Source organism: Panthera tigris, chromosome C1 (genome assembly GCF_018350195.1).
Source record: "Panthera tigris isolate Pti1 chromosome C1, P.tigris_Pti1_mat1.1, whole genome shotgun sequence".
Classification (NCBI taxonomy): domain Eukaryota; kingdom Metazoa; phylum Chordata; class Mammalia; order Carnivora; family Felidae; genus Panthera; species Panthera tigris.
Window position 1 is genome coordinate 183,634,396 of NC_056667.1, and position 21,225 is coordinate 183,655,620.

At 39.8% G+C, this 21,225-nt stretch overlaps 1 protein-coding gene across 2 annotated transcripts in view; it reads right to left on the minus strand.

Annotated features, from left to right (window-relative positions):
• SATB2 (SATB homeobox 2) overlaps positions 1 to 21,225 on the minus strand; it is a 218,691-nt gene that overhangs the window by 979 nt on the left and 196,487 nt on the right. The window lies entirely within an intron of this gene.

Genomic DNA, 21,225 nt, shown 5'->3' on the forward strand with positions numbered 1-21,225 from the left:
AGTTTTGACTGGCCCAACTGCCTCAATGTATGATCACCTGATTCTGTAATTTGAAGAACTTTGTTTTCACAGGACTACATGTGGATGTCACTAAGGAAGAGATTGCTTAAATATAGCTGGGGGAACAAGGCAAGTCCATTCCACATTCTGAGCTCCCACTGCTCCAAGAAGGGCATTCCTGGGGAGCGACAGCACAGTCACACCCAAGTGGATTACAGTCACATGCCCAGGAGCCTCATTCGGGCCCATAGAGGGAGAGTCTGAGCACTCTTACAATGTCATACCTTGTTTCCTCCTTCACCTGAACCAGAGGCAGACAGCTATTAGGAGAGGAGGTGGAGGGAGTCTGTTCAGAAACCATAACAACAGCAACAACAACAACAACAGCAACAACAAATCAAAGGCACCTAAGTGTTCACCTGGAAGGTCAACAGATTCCAGAAATTTTACCAACTGAAACATACTTTAAAAGGGCCCAGAAATCCATTACTACTTGCACACATGTCAAAATTCTACCAAGTCTTTTCCTTTTAATTAAATTCATGAGATAATGTAGGTACATGGCAATATCTCAGTGGACATGCTGAAATTTTCTTGCTTCCATATTTTTTTATTATCTCTCTCCACCACCATGTAAACTCCACAAGATTAGGGGCCTTGTCCATCATGTACCACTATACCTTGAGGGCCTGAGCAGTACTCGACGTATAAGAGGTGCTCAATGAACATTTAGGAGGAAAAGTTGACAATCAAAATGCAAAAGAGAATGCAAGAATGAGTGAATGGCATCTGGAGTAAAGCACATGGCTTTTCAAATATTTTGCTGGGGTTGTGATAGTAGAAGTTGAGTACAGTTGAGTGATGAGAGTAATAAAGATTTTTTTAAATTTTAAATTAGGTTTGATACATTTTGGTTGAACATTTAAAATTAAAAAAAAAACTGGAATAATAAAGAATGAATGAATCAGTCACCTGAGAGTTGGACATAATTCTCTGCTGTTTGAAAATAAGTTTCATTATACATATCCCACCTCACAATGGAGTGCCTTTGAGAAGAAAAGCAGGTGAGTCTTTACATCCTTTCTTCTAAAACCAGCTGCTAATGCCCTGGTTCTTTTTCCTCACTCTCTTCCTTCCAGTCTCATCTTCTTTCTTCCACTGACACCTGTGCTCAGAGGATTTCTGCCCTGAGGTTTCCTTGTGAGATTGAGCCCCTTCCATGTATCTGCCTCCTAGGCCTCAAGCTCCACTCGGGGGTGGGGGGTGGGGGTCCCACAGACTCTCAAATGCAACAGCCCCAGACTGAGTTCCTGACTATCCTCCCACATCAAGTCCTCCTTCCCTGTCCCACATCTCAGGGAAGCTCAATATCACCCAATCTAGAACTCTGGAGACACCCAGGATCCCTCTTAGATTCCACTTCCCACACCACATCCAATCAGTCACCAAGGCCAATGGATTCTATGGCCTTAACATCTCTCTTTTCCATCCTCCCCTCCCCCTTACTTCAAATACTACCTTAGTTCAGGCTTTCACTATCCTTTCTGAGATTACTGCAATAGTCTCTCACTGGTCGCCCTGCCTCCAGTTTTGTCTGAGTGATTTTTACAAAATGAAAATGTGCACATTACTCCACCTTTTCACCCAGGTTGGCTTAAAACCTCTTTATGGCTCTGCATTGCCTGATGGTGTATGGTTGAGCCTCTGTTACATATGGCCTAGAAGAGCTTTTGTGATCTAGACACTGTCTTACCTCTCACCAAGACTCTTCCTTTGCTTCCTCTGCTCCAGCCACATAAACTACCCAGTTTCTCAGTGGGTAGGGTTGTTTCATCCATCCATCCATCCATCTACCAGGTAAGGCTCTTGCTGATGCATCTCCCTGTAATCCAACATGCCACTTCTGCCTTCAGCACCAAATGAGTTAGGCCTTGTAAAGGAAAGGCAGCACTCCAGAATGGAACTGTCCCCTCCCCCAAGGTGCTGGAATATGAGAGGTAGCTGAAGAGAGAAACATGGCCAATATTGGGACTGCTTGCTAAGAAACCCCACCAGGTACAACAACCCACAGAAGGCCTCCATTGTTCTTTGATTTTGGTGTGAGAAAGTATTGGTCAGACTCTCACGATTTCATGCCTGGGTCAGAAAAATGCCCTCTGAAGTGTCTCATCTTCAGTCCTCCTAATCCATCTTCATACTGCTGCCGACCATCTTCCCAACCCTTAAGTAGGTTCCCATGATACTCCAGCTACAACATCTTCAGTAGCTCCTCATCTTTGACTTGGTTCCTGAGAATGTCTCCCACATTCCCAGTGCACTACCAGGCATGCTCAACAACTTCCTGTTGAATGTCAGTGTTTTAGAAACTTGAAAACTGACCCAACTGTTTCACTTTTGAGTGAGAATAGACAGATTTAAAACAACAACAACAATAAATAGTGGCCAGTCAGAGTCTGTGACTCTGTGACATGTGCTTAGGGTCCATGGTTGAGTTGCAGACCTTGTCTCCTTGCTTCTCCCAAACTTAAGCAGCAGGAAGTGGGTGAAAAACTATAGGCTTTGGATGGCATGGACATGGTTCAAATCCTGGCCCCACTGCCTATGTGTGATCATGTACACATGTCTTACTGTGAGCCTTCGTTCCTCATCTGTAGGTGGAGATCATAATCCCTACATCATACGTCAAGTGATAATCATGTCATTTTCAAAGGAAACCTAATTCCTCTTCTCTACTAACACAATATGGCCACCCATTCTGATTACTTACCTCAAATTTAGAAGGCACTATGGTTGTTTTCTAGTTAAATACTATTGTTAAAATGAAATAAGCAAAAAATATAACAACAAGAATGTTTACACCACAGCTGGAAGTAAGATTCTGAGGCTTTGAAGGATAGGCTGGTTTTTGAATTCTTTCTCTTGCACAGAGGTTGGGTTATGAGTGGCTGGCTGAAATGGGTGCTACAGAGAGATCATGTGACAGAAGGAGTGGACTCCAAGGGAAGGAAAACCTTGTTTTTAATTCTTTTAAATTCTTAAGGTCAGCTTCAAATAGGGATTTGGAATAACCTACCCAAATTCGCTGTGACTAGGAAGTGACCCAAGCCAGGGAGCAAATTACTAGCTAGAAGAACCAAGTCACCTTTCTTGCAACCTCCAGCTGAGCTCCAGCTTTGTCTGCCTGTACTGACGCAGTGGAAAGTGTGTCCTCAGAGGGACCACCTCCCACAGAGGCCAGCTCCAGTTTAGGGTTCAGATGGAAGGTATTTAGATAAACTAATAATTGCACAGGGATGTGGTTTGCTCTGGAGAAGTCAAAACTGTGTTTAAATGTCTGAAATTCCTGGTGTCGCTAATAATTGTAACCTCTGCTTCAATAAAACACACAAATGATGTTACTGAAACATTTCCAATCACAAGGTATTATTTTTGGTCTAAAACAGATGCAGCCCTCGGTGCTTAAAAGGAGGATGTCTGGATGGATTTACCTCTGCTTGAAGGGAAACAAAACTCCTGGAACTTTGGCCAAGGCCCCAAATTGAGAGGCGTCTATTGGAGTGATGGTAGCTTAGCAGTGTGACTGTGGTGCCATTTCCAGCACGGTAAGTAAGGATCACATTGGGAGATCTATTTAAGGTGCCAGAAGGAATATAAGTCAGTAGTTTGAAGGCAAATGAACTGGCATTTTTGAACATTTAGTTGGCAGACTGGGCATTAATTAATATGGATTATCTCATTTAATCCTCCCAGCAACTCCATTTTACAGATGATGAAATTGAATCCCAGAGAGGCTAGAGCATGGATTCCAAGACATCCACATATTAAGCACAAAATTGGGATTTGACCTAAGGGCTCTCTATTCATAAAGCCTATGCCCTTTCCGTTCTATCATGTAGCCTGCGTCGGGGATTATAAAGAGCAGACACCAAACAAATGGGTACCTAGAGTCAGACTGTCAGGGTCCACATCTTTCCCCCATCATTTGCTATCGCTGTGACCAAGGCATTTAACTTCTCTGCCCTTCAGCTTCCTCATAATAAAATGGAAGAGAATACTAGGATCTACCTAATAGTACCATTAGGCAAATGAAAAGAGATAGTAAAGATACAATGCTCAGTGCTATGCTTCTAGCACTCTTGTACCAATCCGGACACTCAGACATCAAGCCATCAAGCAAGCAAACTTCAGCCCAACCCGCTAGGGATAACCCCTGTGTTAGCCCAGAGACCAAGGCCTAGTCCAACAGAGGACCTAACCTGCCACTAATTATCCTGCAGACAGCCATGGTTAAAAGCCAAATGCTTCATCCGCCACAAGGCAGTAGGTGTCTCCCAAGTTTTACATTACGTTGCCCACCTAGGCCTATCCTGAAGAACACTCCCCAGACTCTTAGCCTAGTTGCAGTCACACATATTTCTTTAGGATTTCACATCGTGCTGGAGTACACCAATAAAGATCTGCTGGGCACATGTGGAAAACATTAGTTGCTATGTGGATTCAGGCAAAAGGTAGTTAGTATCCAAATAAATCAGATTGATGCTTTATCTTACAACCATTAAAGCAAAGCCTGAATTCAACATGTTCTGGCTGTGGACAAGGCTTAATATAAAAAAACAATCACCCCAACTGGAAAGAACTAAAGTCTTTAGGTACGGTAGTGCTCTCTCTCTAGCCAAAAATTCATGTACACCAATGTTATACAAGTTAATATCTTGCATGGGATATATTAAACAAAGATAAGGTACACAGCAATTGTACGGAATTATGAAAAATTAGGCAGTGGGGTAAAAGAAATTCTTCCTTTTTCAAGTTAATCATTAACATTTCTCCAGGAAATAAACAACTGAGACTATTGTCTTATTTCCAAAGGTTGCCCAAGGGTGAGCAAAAAAACTAATTTCATTAGATGCAATACATAATCCAAGGGTGGTCATACAATCATTGCATGCATATGTGCCTGACCATAAAAATACCTCAAGGACTAGGAAGTTTCAAAGTAAATGTAAAAGTAGGATACATAAGGACACTTTCACACAGTGCTTAAACATGTATCTGCTTCAATAAAATGCACGAATAATGTATTCATTGTTTAAATACAGCCAACTGGCCATTATTCAATATATGTCAGGTGTTAGGAAGGCAGAAACTGACTTCCTCTTCAGTCCTGTTTCTGCACTCTGAGAAGGAGAAGTACAGACTCAGTGAAAACAGTACATCATACAAGGCAATCAAGTAAAGCAGCAGAGGGGGGAAAAATCAGAATGTTAAGTTTTTAAGTAACCAAGAATTTTTAAAAAAGCAATCTTTCCATATTTATTCTCAAAGTCACACAGTCAACAAAGTTATAAGTTTTTCACCACTACACATAATTATTCCACTAACTTTACAACGAGTGCAGGGTTCCATAATGTAAGGAAAGCACTTAGCACAGTGCCTGACACGCATAAGAACTTGGGACCCTTATTAACTATTATGCATTCCCTTTTCCTGAAATTGATCTTAACAACGATGTGTGTGCCATATTTTTGTGTGTTTCTTTGGATGTTTCTTTATTGAAAAGCAAACATTAAAGGAAGTTAGCTGCCTCCTCCTCAGGATAAATCCTGGAAAAAGAGATTCAAATCACGTTAAGTTGTAAGGATACACTTGACTTGCGCTCACAGGCTGTGGCCACACTCATTTGTTGAGGCTCCCGATGTAATAGAAACGCTGCAACAGGATCACAAAATTGATAGTGAATCCTAGATGTCGGCCCTTTGCAAATTTACATTTTTGACATAAAAATTGCAATGGCAGTGTGCCATTCACAATATCATGACATGGTTTACTTTTAAGAAATTGAAATGTATGGCCCTGTGGTTGGAGAGACATTTAAATTTTTCCAATGCCTGTTGTCCTCTCTCAATTCCCAAAATGGTATGTAGACCCTCAGAGATCCATCCAGTCTAAATATGAGGACATATTTAGGACATATTGAGGACATTCCTGGTGTTATGGTGTTAAATGTGTTCTTCTATAAAAAACATTAAAAAGATACATTGAAGCCCTGACCCCCCCACCCCAGTAAGTCAGGAGGTGACCTTATTCAGAAATAGATTCTTTACAGAATTAATTAGGTTAAAATGAAGTATGATGGGTGGGCCCTAATCCAGTATGCCTGGTATCCTTATAAAAGGGGGGAAATTTGGACACAGAGAGAGACACACACAGAGGGAAGACAATATGAAGAGATACAAGTAGGACACCATGGGAAGGCAGAGGACAGGAGTGATGTATTTAATAAGCCGTGAAGGCCAAAGATTGCTGGCAAGCTATCAGAAGCTAAGAAGAGGCAAGGGAGGATTCCTCGGTTTCAGAGGGAGCATGGCCCCTGCCAACACCTTGATTTCAGATTTCCAGCTCCAGAACAGTAAAACAACAAACTTCTGTTGTTTTCAGCCACCGTGCGTGTGGTACTTTTTTAGGCAGCCCTCAGGAACCATACACCTGGGAATTTGAGGCCTTCATGGTAGCTCTCGTGGCCTCTTGCCCTGCTTTGCTACCGACCACGGGATCCCTCCCTCAGACACATGAGGCAGCACGTGAATTCAGTCAATGCAACCTGACTCCAGCAATGACACTGGACTTTGTCTGCAGTGTTATGAGATGTGCTGTGCACGTGAACAGAACTAGTAGCTCGTAAGTTTATTTTTGTATATTACAAAACGAAAGTCCAAAAAGAATGGAGGTAACAATCCTCTGTTGTATGTTCACTTTAGTTATGAGGTTATAAATTGTCACGAGGCAGGTCTTTGATCTTTCTGTGATGATAAAAGTTAACATAATTTTATAAGGTTAAAACAGTTTCACATGGAGAGTGTGGTCAGAATATAGAGAGATACATGTCCACATCCCAACCTATGTCAAATTCATATGCTAAGCCAATCAGTTAGAGTATATTTGAGTATACACTCGGTTATTCATTTTTCTTCTTTTTGAGTAATTTTTACATTTCCTTTTCCCTTCAACTTCCTCTGCCCTGGAAAGAGTCCCTGGATCTGATAGAATAATGATTATAAGAACAGTGATAATAGCTCATACGTATCACGTGCCACCCACCGTGCCGGATCTTTTATGCACTTCCCTGCGTTTAAGCCTCGTGATGGTCTTTTGAGGTAGATACTATTATTTTTGCAGATGAAGAAACAAAATCAGAAGATAGAAGTCACTTGCTCAAGGTAAGAAGGTGAAGGAACAGTAGGGGCCTAATCTGAGCCCTGGTTTGTTGACCTAAAAGTCCCATACTCTTCAACACTGTACAGCCCCTCCTCTGCTAGACATTTCCACTTCTGATGTCATTTAGATGAGGCTAAGTGCTGTGACAAAGATACTTGGATGCTTCCTGTTTAGACTGAAAGCTCTCCTGCTCAACCAGTCCACCTGGAGTTCTGAGCTCTGCGTAAATCCCAACAAAAATCGAGTCGTCACTGGGTGGTGTTCATCCTTTCTCCACTCATTTGAAGTACTTCATTTCTAAACTCTCACTGAGTCCATTGAGGTTATTTACAGCATCATCTGATAATTTATATATACTTAAAAGCACCCAGAGAGTTCGTTTTGACTTCAGGCCAGCTATAGGTATTAATTAATAAAGTTACCACTCTCCTCTATGATAAAGGGCTCAAAATAAAATTTACAACAAATGCCCAACAAATACCTTACATGTCCAGGTCTCTGTTGATTCATGACATCAGGCCAACTCTGGATCTATTTAACTCTGTTGTACAGAAATATTACATCTATTGGCAGTATACTTTGATGGGAGGTTCTTTAAATAGGAATAAACAATCCAACAAAACAACAGGAACACCATCGGTCGAGTGCCTACTCTGACATTGGTTAAGTACCTACTCAACCAGCGTGCCAGACCTAATACTGGGCATTCTGTGTACAAAACTGATCATAAGGGGGCGCCTGGGTAGCTCAGTCAGTTGAGGGTCCAACTCTTGATTTTGGCTCAGGTTAATGATCCCTGGGTCATGGGACTGAGTCCCGCATTGGGGCTGCTGCTGAACATGGAGTCTGCTTAAGATTCTGTGTGTGTGTGTGTGTGTGTGTGTGTCTCTCTCTCTCCCTCTCTCTGTCTTTGTCTCTCTCTCTCTCAAGCCCTTCTTCCCTCTCCCTGCTGCTCTCCCCCACCTGTCTTTCTCAAATTAAAGACAAAAACTGATTGTAAGTTTCTCACTTTATAGATAGAGAACCTGACGCCCAGAGGATGTCAGAACTTGCTGGTAGGTAGCCTCACAGCCAGCAAAAGTCAGCACTAGAATTTTAGCAGAGGACAGTCTAACTCTTAACCATCTTGGTTCTCTAGCCACACTGTCAGGTGTTCACCTGGGGGACAGATAAAAAAGTAGTTTAGTCACCCAGGCAGCATCTGGAGTCCTGCCTCAAACTCCATTTAAATCATTTTTTCTATCCGGAAATATTTTGGTCTAGAGACAAAATGAAGAGAAAAGTTACCATCAATCATGCCTGTAATTTTCTCATTAAATAATCCTGCATCTGGAAAATCTGTGAGTTTTAAATCGAGATTATCCAAAATGACCAGAAAAATCACTCAGTTCTCCTCATTCATCATCTTCCCCAAGGACAAATCAGGAATATCACTTTGAGGGAATCAACAGTAAATACGTTTTGATGGCAATATCAAAAGTAATACTTTCATTAGTCAAAAACACATTTACTCCAAAGTGATCCTTGGGGCTGTCACCACATCAGTGCTCATCGAGTTATTTTGTGGATGCCACTAAACTCAGATTCGGTTACCTACTACTGGCCACGTCACCCCAGAAAAGGCCCTAATTGTCTCTATGCCCAGTTTACCAATTGGTAAACGATACCTGCCTGTTTCAAGTGTTAATATCAACAACTGTACACATTTGAAGTGCTAATACCACCACCATTTCCTTTTCCTTTTATTCTCGTTAATAATAACATAGCCCCTGTAGTCCACCACTAAATACTAGGAAAGTACTATTTATTCACATATTCTCTCATTTACTTCTAGTCGCACCTCAATTAGAAAAACTCAGCAATTTCTTTTCCTGGACCTTCACTCTGCCGTTCTTACCAGCCAGCACAGAGCCATCCATTAGTAATGTGCCTTCCCCACTCCCCACTTTGCCTCATCTACCTGGTAATAAACATACCTGCAATGGAAGCCCTGTCATTCTTGCCTTGCTAAATACTGTCATAGGGTTACATGTTAATTCCTCATCTCCATTACCTGTGAATTTCTTCCATTTAGTATGACTGACATCCCTTCTTACTGAGAAGAAAAACCAGTTAGCTCACTTTCTGCTTTACATTTATTAAGTGCATTCAAGTTTGTTTATTTTTAATTGATAGAGCCAAATCTCTCTAGAACCTCCTTTAACTTTTTTTTCCTTTTTTTTTTTAATGCTTTATTTATTTTTGAGAGAGAGAATACAAGCAGGGGAGGGGGCAGAGAGAGAGGAGAACAGAGAATCTGAAGCAGGCTCTGCGCTGACAGCGGAGAGCCTGATGTGGGGCTTGAACTCATGAACACTGAGATCATGACCTGAACCAAAGTTGGATGCTCAACCAACTGAGCCACCCAGGTGCCCCTTCATTTTCTCCTTTCGATGAAAAGGTAGGAAACTAGATCAATTACATCTATTCATTCATCCTTTTCTGACAAATAGCAATTATTTCAGTTTTGGCAAATCACTCCAAGTGTGAGGCTTACTAGCTAGTTACTCAGAGCACTAGTTCTCAAACTTGGTGGCCCACTGATATCACTTGGGGAGCTTTAAAAATGCCGATGTCCAGATGCCATCCTCATAAATTCTGATGTAATTGGTCTGGTGTGTGGCCTGGGCATTGGGATTTTTAAAAGTTCTCCACGGGATTCTAAATGCAGTCAAGTTTTGAAAGCTACTGATTTAGAGCTTTAGAAAAGCTAGTTTGAGTAGATTTAGCAAGTCAGGGGAGAAAATTCTGATAATAATAGGGATGAAGATATCTTGCTTTCTCTCCAGTAGGGCACAGACTTGGACTGGCAATTCCCGATATATTCCAGTACACAGTCGTGCAAAGTCAGAGGTTTATACTCCCTCTACAATTTCCCTAATAGCCTCCTTTCTTTCGGAGTTTACTCCTTGGCTTTCTTTGATTTTTATTTAGAGTGGAGATATTTTTTAAACATTATTGAAATCAATTCTGATCTTTCTTTTGCAATTCCACAACTTCTAATAAGGAAGATCAACTTTCAAACAACGTTGAAGCAAACAAACCCTTCTGTTTGAAGTTGCTTAATAAAAATTCTTCTAAATACCAATCCCAGCAAAGAAAACAGAGAGGACAACCTGAGGGAATGGGGATCATTTCTCTCCGAGTTGTGACTAAGTTGCTGAGTGTCAAAATGACAAGCCAAGAAAACACCAGGTGAAGAAAGAATCCTGGTCGGTAACGCTCACATCAATGTGGCTAAAAAGGCAGTGTGGTCCTGAATGTTTGGACTTAATTTGGAATTTCCTTGTTTTGGTGAATTTAAATCCTTAGCATTAATGTCATGCAGTTATTTTTGTATGGTTTATTTTCTTTTCCTTCTTTTGGTCATTCAATATTCAAAACAACATGAAATGTACATTCTTCTTCACACGGAGAATGAATTCAGCAACAACTCAAGCACATAATTCTTCTCTGCATGGAAGGAGATGCTGGACATCTGCTCACCCTAGATCTATAAAACACGGAGCATGGAGGAACTGAGGGAGGGGTCTCCTGTGAGGTTCCTCGCACCACACATTTCAGGAGAGAGGCAAAATACCGGCTATATTAGAGGTAAAAAGCCTATAATTACCTGAGTTTTTTCAAAATCTGTTTATTATTTGTCTGTCTGTCCCCTTGAGAATGAAGGTTGCAAGAGACCTGTATAGTCTGTTCAAGCTGTATTCCTGGGCTGAAATAATGCCTGGCATATAGTAGATACTCAATAAATGTTTGTTAACAGCATAAAGTGTTTCCACTTCAATATCAAATTACGAAGATGAAGAAAACTATGTATTTCCTTCTTACTCTCACTGCAAAGAAATGGGATTAAAACGAGTGTTTTCCTCCCAAATTCCATGGACAAGTTTTTGCGCATGGAAGGGCACATATTCTATTTTCTGTATACATTCTGCAGGCATCCTCCCTGGCCCGGGCAGTCTCAACCACTCTCACATCCCATCCAAGAGTGATCTCTTGGGGTGGACAAGCTTCCATTCAGAGCCCCAGTCACTCCTCCATGCTCTCAAAGAGAGCCTGCCTCCACTCTATTCCTGACTCGCCCGGACAGTGGTCCTCTAACATTACTACATGTCACAATCACCTAGAGGGCTTGTTAAGAAACAGTCCTGGAACCCCACATTCATACCACAACGGAATACACCTATTCAAGTCCTGCATTTGCACCAGATTAGGAAACCGGTTCCTGTTTTGTGCCTTGGCTCCTGAGTTCCCACCTGGGTAATATACTTTCACAGCAATTACTCCCAGCGTGGCTTTCATTAAGCCCCTTAACTTCTCTGAGCCCTGAGTCTCAGATCTCTCAGATTTCTTTGATATGGATGCATTTCTTTAAAAAAAAAAAAAAATTAATACAGAGAGGGAGACAAACCATAGGAGACTCTTAAATACAGAGAACAAACTGAGGATTGCTGGCGGCGTGTTGCGGGGGGGGGGGGGGGGGGGGAGGGGGGGGATGGGCCAAATGGGCGATGGGCATCAAGGAGGACCCTTGTTGGGATATGACATTTGTGGTATATGTACGTGATGAATCACTAAATTCTATTCTTGAAATCATTATTACACTATATGTTAACTAACTTGGATTAAAATTTTTAAAAAATATAACTAAATAAAAAATAAATAGACTGCTTTTTAGAGCAGTTTTAGATTTACAGAAAAATTGAACAGATAGTACAGAGTGTTGCTATATACACCTCCCCATACACACCCTCCCTTATTATTAACCTCTTGCTTTAGCATGGTATATTTGTTATAATTAAGGAATTGTTTCCATGTTCATTAGGGATACTGGCCTGTGATTTTCTTTTCTTTTCTTTTCTTTCTTTTTTTTTTTTTTTTTTTTTTTTTTTTTTTTGTGGTGTCCTTGTCTGGTTTTGCCTTGTAAAATGAGTTTGAACGTGTTCCCTCCTCTTCTACTTTTTGAAAAAAATTTGAGAAAAAACGGTATTAACTCTTTTTAAATGTTTGATACAATTTACCAGTGAAGACATGTGGTCCTGAACTTTTGGTTGTTGGTAGTTTTTGACTTACTGTTTCAAATCCTCACTAGTAATTGATCTGTTCAGATTTTCTATTTCTTCATAATTCACTCTTGGTAAATTGTATGTTTCTAGGAATTTGTCCAGCTTAGAAGCTGTCCAATTTTCTGTCATTTAGTTGTTCATAGTCTCTTATGATTCTTTGTATTTCTGTGGCATTGGTTGTAACATCTCCTCTTTCATTTCTGATTTTATTTATTTGAGTCCTCTTGTTTTACTTGGTGAGTGGAGCTAAAGGTGTGTCTACTTTGCTTACTTTTTCAAAAAAAACAGCTTGTAGTTTCATTGATGTTCCCTATGGTCTGTCTTTTAATTCCTATATTTAGACCATTCACATTTAATGGGATTACTGATACAGTTGGATTAATATCTGCTACATTTCTAATTGTTTTCTATTTACTGTTTTTATTTCTTTTTTATCTTTTCCTCTCCTCTTTGTCTTCTGTTTTTATTTGAGCATTTTATGTGATTCCCGTTCTCTCCTCTCTTAGCAGATCAATTATATTTCTCTAAAAACAATGTTAGTGGCCACTCTAAAATTTGCGGTATACATTTACAACTCATCTAAATCCACATTAAAGTAACATTTGGCTTAATAGTTAGTACAAGCACCATATACCATGAGTGTTCCCCATCTCCCCTCCCATCTTTTGTAACATTGCTGTCATTCATTTCCTTTCTCCAGGAGCCATAATCACCCAATGCATTGCTGTAGTTTTTATTTTGAACAATCATCTGTGCAAGTAATTTAGAATACTAATGGATTTTATTGTACCTTCATCTATTCCTTTCTTTTTGTAAATCTGAGTTGCTGATCTATACCATTTTCCTTCTCCCTAAAGAACTTCTTTTAGCATTTCTTGCAAAGTGGCCGTACTAGTAACAAAATTTCTTCACTTTTGTCCCAGAAAACCTCTATTTCTTCTTTACTTCTTTTTACTAAAGTATAATTGACATACAATATTATATTAGTTTCGTGTGTCTCTCCTTCACTTTTGAAGGATAATTCCATTAAATACAGAATTCTAATTTTTTTTCCTTTCAACACTTTAAATATTTGTCTCTATTCCTTTTCTGTTTGCATAGCAAGTCGGATATAATTATTATCCCTATTCCTCTATAGATAAGGTGTTTTTTATTCTTTGCCTTCTTTCATGATTTTCTTTCTTTCTTTCTTTCTTTTTTCTTTCTTTCTTTCTTTCTTTCTTTCTTTCTTTTCCTTCCAATTTGAATATGATATGCCTACAGGTAGAAATTTTGGTATTTATTTTGCTTGGTGTTCTCTGATTTCCTGGGTCTGTGGTTTCAAGCTCCTCAATAATTTTTGAAAATTCTCAGCCTTCAAATATTTTTTCCCCACCTTTATCTCTTTCTTGTCTTGCTGGTATTCCCATTATCAGTATGTTACACCTCTTAGAATTGTCTTCCAGTTCTTGATATTCTCTTTCATTCTTTTCCTTCTTGTTGCTCTTTGTATTTTACTTTGCAAAGTTTCTGTTGACCTGTCTTCCAGCTCAACTGATTTTCCACCCCCCTTAGGGCCTGTATTATCTAGTAAGGAACCCATGAAAGGCATTCTTCATTTCTATTACAGTTTTTTGATGTCTAGCGTTTCTTTTGGTTCTCTCTCAGAGTTTCCATTTCTCTGTAACATTACCTATCTGCTTTTGAATGCTGTCTACTTTTTCCATTAAACACTAATATGCTAATCATAGGTGTTTTAAATTGCCTATCAGATAATCCCAAAACCTGTGTTATATCTGAGTCTGGTTTTGATGGATGTTCTCTTTTTTCAGACTATGTTTTTCCTTTTCTTTTCCTTTTGGCATGCCTTGTAATTTTTGTTGTTGTTGTTCATGATGATGTTGTTGTTGGAAGCAGGACACAATGTATCTGATAATAAGGACCGAGGCAATCAGGCTTTTAGTGTAGGGTTTTATGTTCATCTGGCTAGTGGCTGGCTGCGAACACTTGGCTGTGGTGATAGGTGCCAGAGACCGCAGTTTCCTCTGGCTTCTTCATTGTTGTCTTCCTCTCCTTGGTTGTCCCTTAAGCTTCCCTAAGAAGCTCTTTTTCCAATAGAGTGTGTGTCTCTCAGCTCTCTCAGCTGGAATCACTGTTATTATACCACAGCCCCCTTGGTAGGGTGTCAGAGACGGGGGGCATCCTACTATTCTATAATTCAATCTCAAGTTTCTCAGGGGGTCTGAGGCCCTGAGCTGTGACATTCAGAAGAATTTCTTAGCCTTATTTTTTTTCTTCCACAACGTAAAACAAGAAAGCTATAGGAGGCTGGAGTTGTCTAATGGTCCTTTCCCTGATCAGATAAGGTCAGAGAAGGCTCCAGTCAGGTAGTTTCCCTAAAGGGGCAGGCCTTTGTTATGGAGAGTGCTCTGGGCATATTTCAAAATGGCTATTTTCCCCTCCCTCAGCTGGAAGCAGGAGGGAATTTTTCTCCCATCTTCACCTCAAGAACCTGGTAGAGGTTTTTTGGGGGGATGTAAATCCCACAAAAGCTTTTCCTTTCTCCACCAGGTCTGGGCCTCTGGGGGTTTTAAATCAAATCTCAGTCCACGTTCGGTCTCCAGCAACTATTCCACTGCCATTAACGTGTTCCTGTCAGTTGCTGGCCCAACTGCTTCTGTTCCCAGTAAGGTCGTCTGAGCTGTCATTTTCTGCATTCTCTTCTCTTTCTAGTTTTGTGGGGGGCAGTTTACCCTGTGACCCCAATTCTTTGAGGAATCTAATAAAAGTCATGGGTTTTTAGTTTTTCTTTTCGTGATGACTCCAAGGCCTTTACATACTGGAGACAAACACATTTCTTAATTCATAATACTGTTGAGAAAACTGATGACATAATGTGTATAAAAGGCCCAACCTGATGGCCGTCAAATAGCAAAGAATAATAATAGTAGACAACCACTTTCAAAAATACTTTACATGTCTTAACTCAATTAATTCTCAGAGCCATGTAATAGAGACAGAATTATTACCATTTTCTACCCGTGGAAACTGAGGTACAGAGAGCTTTTATACCTACTCAAGGATTCGAACCTGAAAAGTCAGGCTCCAGGACACAGGCTGGCATAATCAATCCCTCCTCTCCAGCCACACCTTCACCAGACCCTGCCTTGTCCTGACCAGTCACCCCAGGCACTGGACTCCTGCCTCTGTGTCTGTCTCATGGCTGAAGTCCTACTATTGCGGCTAGATCTCCTCAACTCTGTTCAGATCCTAAGTGGACGACTCTAGAGCCTTACTAGCCTTTCTAGATCCACCCACCAGGCACAACGGTCCCCTGATCTGTCTCACACCCCTGATTAATGGTCTGGAATTCCCATCCTGACCTCATTCAAGTTACAGACAGAAGACTTGACAAAAGGCATTTATATACATATATATATATATATACATACGTATATATATTAAGTGGGGCTTGAACTTGTAACCCCAAGATCAAGAGCCACTGGCTCTTCCAACCGAGCCAGCCAGGCACCCCTGACAAAAGACATTTAAAAGATGAGTTGTCAATTCACAAAAAATACTGAAGAGTATTGAAGAGACTGTTCAGTCACAGCTTTCCTGGGACCAGGGATGATAGAATGTGAATAAAGACAAACAAGGTAATTAATTTGACATAGCATTAAATTAAGGGTCTTAATGTTCCTGCCTAATTAGAGCCTGATCTCCTCTCCAAGGTGAAAGGGAAGACACTCTTGTTCAGGGAGAGGCTCCCGGTGATGGTGAGAAGACAAGGCCTCCCTGGGACTTGCTTTTCCAGGCCAGCCGACCTAATGGCTTCAGCAAAAATGGCGTTTACTTGCTTCTCTCATTGTGGATAGCACATACTTTCTGGGAATTGTTCTTTCCTGGGAACTATAGGGGAGAGGACCGTGTTCAGGAACTCCGCTGTGTTCACTCTTCCTTGCCGCCTCCCTGGCACATGCTCTCACCAAGGAGGGTTCTGGAAGAAACCACCTCATCTCTCCTCAGTGCCTCACCCATTGATCTAAACTGCCCTTTGTGAGCGATCAATTTACATCAGGAGATCAGTATTCTAGCATTGCTGTTCATTAGAATTCATTAACAGCTCAAATCAATTTCCCATTCTGTGACTTTTATGGCCCTGAAATCATCTGTCCAGCATAGCTTTCTAATAAATTTGATTCACTTTAATATCTACTATCCTACTTTTGCACTAACAAAAACCAGCAATGTCCAACCAGGGGTGTAGTGGTAAATGTTTAAAAACCAACTCTCAAAAAAAAAAAAAAGGGGGGGAGCACTGATTTGTAGCATTTGCCAATTTGTATGATATAAATACTGCCACTGTGACCAATTTCAAACTACCAACATGACATCACCAATTGTAGACTTGGGGAAGGAAACAAACAGTGCAGCATTATATAGTATTTCCACCATATATAATTCCACCAGTATATTATTTCCACCATACACACTGTGTTCCACATACACAGATGGAAATGACTCAAGAGCCTAGGTAACACTGGACAATAATTACGTGGTGATAAGTTTTGAGTATAAATTTATTTTAATTCATTTAATTGTAAGTTTATATAATTTAATTTTTAATAATGGCTATGTTTAGCCACTAGCTCACAGCATTCCAAAAAATGTAACAGCCATTAAGTTGGTTTGAGTTAGGCTCCCACATGCCATTGAAAGGCAGCATGGAGGAGGAAAGGAACAACCATGGTGGAAAGAAGGGCCCTAGAATTTAGCAAAGAGATCATAAGTGAACTGCTTAACTTTTTGGGCTTTAGTGGCTAGAGAAGGTAATCTCTTAAAATATATCCTATTCAAAGGGTGCCTGGGTGGCTTAGTGGGTTGAGCACCTGACTTTGGCTCAGGTCATGATCTCATGGTTCGAGCCTCACATGAAACTCTTGTACTGACAGCTCAGAGCCTGGAGCCTGCTTCAGATTCTGTGTCTCCCTCTCTCTTTGCCCCTCCCCAGCTTGTGCTCTGCCTCTGTCAAAAATAAATAAGTAAATAAACATTTATATTATATATATATATATAAATGTCCTACTTAAGCTATAGAACCCTGATTAACAGTTTGCCATCACCACCTCCAAGAACTCTATTCTTTTGCCCTTTGTACTTTATACTTGTAAGTTCCTTTCTACCCAAACACAAATGAAATTAATGAATAATAGTTTTCAATAATAGTTCTGTGTGCCAGAAATATTAACTTATTAAATCCCTACAACTCATTGAGATTGATACTATGACTACAACTATTTCAAAGATGATGAGTAAATGAATATACTGAGAGGTTCAACAAATTTCTGAACCTGACCTCTTTGGTTTTAATATTTGCACTCTAAATAAATACAGATGACATTTCCATTATGGAGAGGTCTTTTTTTAGGAATATCTGGAGTTAGGATTTCTAAAGGAAAACCTGATAAACAAGAAGGGTGTCTCTGGGAGCAGGTACACAAAAGGGTAAATTTTTTTAATGGCTCAAATTTTGAAAAATTTATTAGCATGGTGCATGGCCCCTTTGTTTTTTAATCTAATATCTATAATAGTTCCTGACAAAGGAAAGAACTCTTTATTAATTTTTAAAAATACTCCCTTACTATACAAGGAGAAAGATGGCAGCATTGAGTAACACAAATTTCCATAAACAAATTAGATATTCCTTTACCCCCCAATAAAATCTTATGAGAAACCACCAATTACTGTGAGGATTATCTTCAGTTTAACCATGTGGTTCTTCTGAAGAGAGAGACTATATGCACATGAGCCTGAGAACAAGACAGAGAACTGTTGTTATCTTGATATATTGCAACATGTGAAAATAATTGCTTTTAGTGTGGTTGATATTCCTATCACACAGAATACAACTTTAGGGCAAAATTCTTGTGTGTGTTCCATATAAATAATTTGACTCCAACATTCAAGTCTCCTTATATGTACAAAACTGACTAGACATCCTAAGACTGACTTTATTCTGCATAAAATCTTCCAAACTAACTTAGTAATGAAAACTCATACACAAGACAAATAGGGAGTTAGTCTATTTCCATAATATTCACGAACATGTAATTTGAGTTTCAAAAAAAAATTGATAAAAAATGTGTACTATCTGTGCTGCTTCTTCTCTCTCTTCCCTACAGTTCTATCCCTCACACTCCACTGCCCTGCCCTGTGCTGGAAGGGTGGCCTCTACTGTTTTCATCATCCAGAGCCCTCTGGCCACTGGCTTCAAGTTGGAACGGAAACACAGAACAAGTTGGAACTGAAACACAGAACAAGCACCCCATGCTTTGGTGTGGTCTAAGGGACTTCAGCGTCTGAGGCCAAAGATCCAGCCACACAGCGCCTCTTACCCCTCCACGCCTGGTCTCTTAAGTACCTACACATGGTAACAGCTTCCCCTGCTGCTCCTTGCCTGCGTGCCCAGCATCGCTTCCTGGTTCCTTTAACCGTAACCACCCCTCGATAAACAGACCCTTCATTAACCTCATTTTAGTTAAACACTTTGCATGTGGCATTGGTTCCCTGCCCAGATATTCATGGGAACACCATACTTCAAAGAAATTAGATAGGCATATCAAAAATGTTTTAAATGGTGGGCTTGATTTTTTGTTATATATGATAACTTGTCATTTATACGTGGGTGTGTACATATAGATATACAGATTTTCCCTTCTCAGTGTTCCTTTAAACAGAGCACAACACCTGAGTTACTCGATTCAGGTGAAACTGACTTAAAGCAACTTTTCAGGAGACACACTTGTTGCACCAATTGAAGTAGCCTGGAAATTCAGATTGTAGTTAGATGTTAAACAAAAAAATTAAAAATTAAAAAAGAATTGTTTTTTCTTTAACTACAGCTGGTCTCCAGCCATAGTTTTTGGCTACTAAATGGCTACTAAAACCTAGAGTCCAGAAGAAAATGGGATCCTTTGTATTCCACTGTATAGGACTTTGATTTCACCGTTTTCCATTATCACCTCAAAGAACTTTCTTTTCCTGCCTTTTGCACTTTATATCTATGGATTCCTTTCTAGTCAAACACAAATAAAATGAATTAATAATCACTTTCAAAAATGGGAATACCTAACATTTATTGAGTCAAATATTGCATATGCATATTAAAATTTGTTTATCTGAAATTAAAATTTAGCTATGTATCCTGTTTTTTTTTTTTAATGTTTATTTTTGAGAGAGAGAGAGAGACTGTGAGCAGGGAAGGGACAGAGAGAGAGGGAGACACAGAATCTGAAGCAGGCTCTAGGCTCTGAGCTGTCAGCACAGAACTCACGGCTCTAACTCACAGACCGCGAGATCATGACCTGGGGTTGTTGCGGGTGGGAAAGAGGGGAAAGTGGATGATGGGCATTGAGGAGAGCACTTGTTGGGATGAGCACTGGGTGTTGTATGGAAACCAATTTGACAATAAATTAGATTAAAAAAAAAAGACTGAGCCACCCAGGTGCCCGACTATGTATCCTGTTTTTAAAATTTTTTTTTTTTTTTTGTTAATTCTGGCAACTCTACACATGTGTAAGGAGCTACCACTTAGACAATGCAGACATAGAACATTTCTGTCACTGGGGAGTTTTGTTCTAGATTATTATGAGCTCGGTTTACATTATGTACTTGTTAATAGAAATCAACAATAACGGTATGTATCATCCTCTTGCCATCTGAAGAGCAACACATTTTGGTAAAAACAGACCTTCATGTGGTTGAAATCTTGAATAATTACATTTTCTTTATTTGCTTTGGGGTGAAATAGCAACTGCACCTTGACTACCAGCTCTCAAGTTAACATTTTAAGGAGTAGGGCAGTCATTTTCCCTCAAATTAACCCTTTGAGATAGTTTTCCTTCCAATATCACACAAGGCATTCTTCCAAAAAAAAATGTATTGCAAAATACTATCTCCATACATTAATGTATTTAGTACATTATTTGTATAATTTCAAAAATAATAGTAAGTCTTGGCATTCCTTTGTGGTATGTTAGAGGCTGGTTGCTCTTATGGGATCATTCCAGTTTCTTTCCTTATAGTTTTCTAAATCTGGCCAGAAATATTTTTCTTATGTTTTAAACACCCCTTCAATCAGTACCTGGTAAATATGTTGTTAGAATCCTCAATAAACTATTCAGAAACTAAAGAAATAGGTTGTATTAGAGGAAGGTATTAAGAAAATTGACCTCTGTTTCTCTAATAAAAGTGGGAGAGACAGGATCTTTCTCACCCAATCAATGCCATTAATTGGTTATTGGAGCAAATAAATGATTCTCTTTACCTGTTCTCCCCCAAGTTTAAGAGGAACTAATCTGCTCAATTAACCTTTGCCATCATGGATTTGAAGCAATTTGGAAAAAAGGTTATTTTTCATTCCCCTGGGCTATTCTTGTGTCCCATGCACTTTAAGAGAAAACTCTACCCAAGACATTCCAACAAATCCAGAAGGAAAAATTCTGATTCCCCTGATGCTTGAGAAGTGAGAATCACAAGCAGGCCTTGGGCCTTTATTTCTGGAGGGAGACAGCTGGAGCTAGCTCTCTCTGAGGGGCTAAGAGCATCTTGCTCTTTATTCGGCTTCTCTGATCAGGCCTTCAGTTGGGCATCAGTTTACCCATTGGTAAATGGAGTTGAATAATATATACTTACCACTCCATAGTAAATGAATATTGAAGATCTTTGGCTAAAGAGGGCTATGAATATGTAAAAGCACTGTGAATACAAATCAAGAATTCATGACTTAGTAAAAGCTCAATATGTTGATAAATCTTGAATTTTTGCAAATGCTGAGATGTTTCACTTTTATTCAGAATATATAATAGTTAGGGATTGAGGTTTAGCCAGAGAGGCTTTATGCAAAGGACACATATGTAACTAC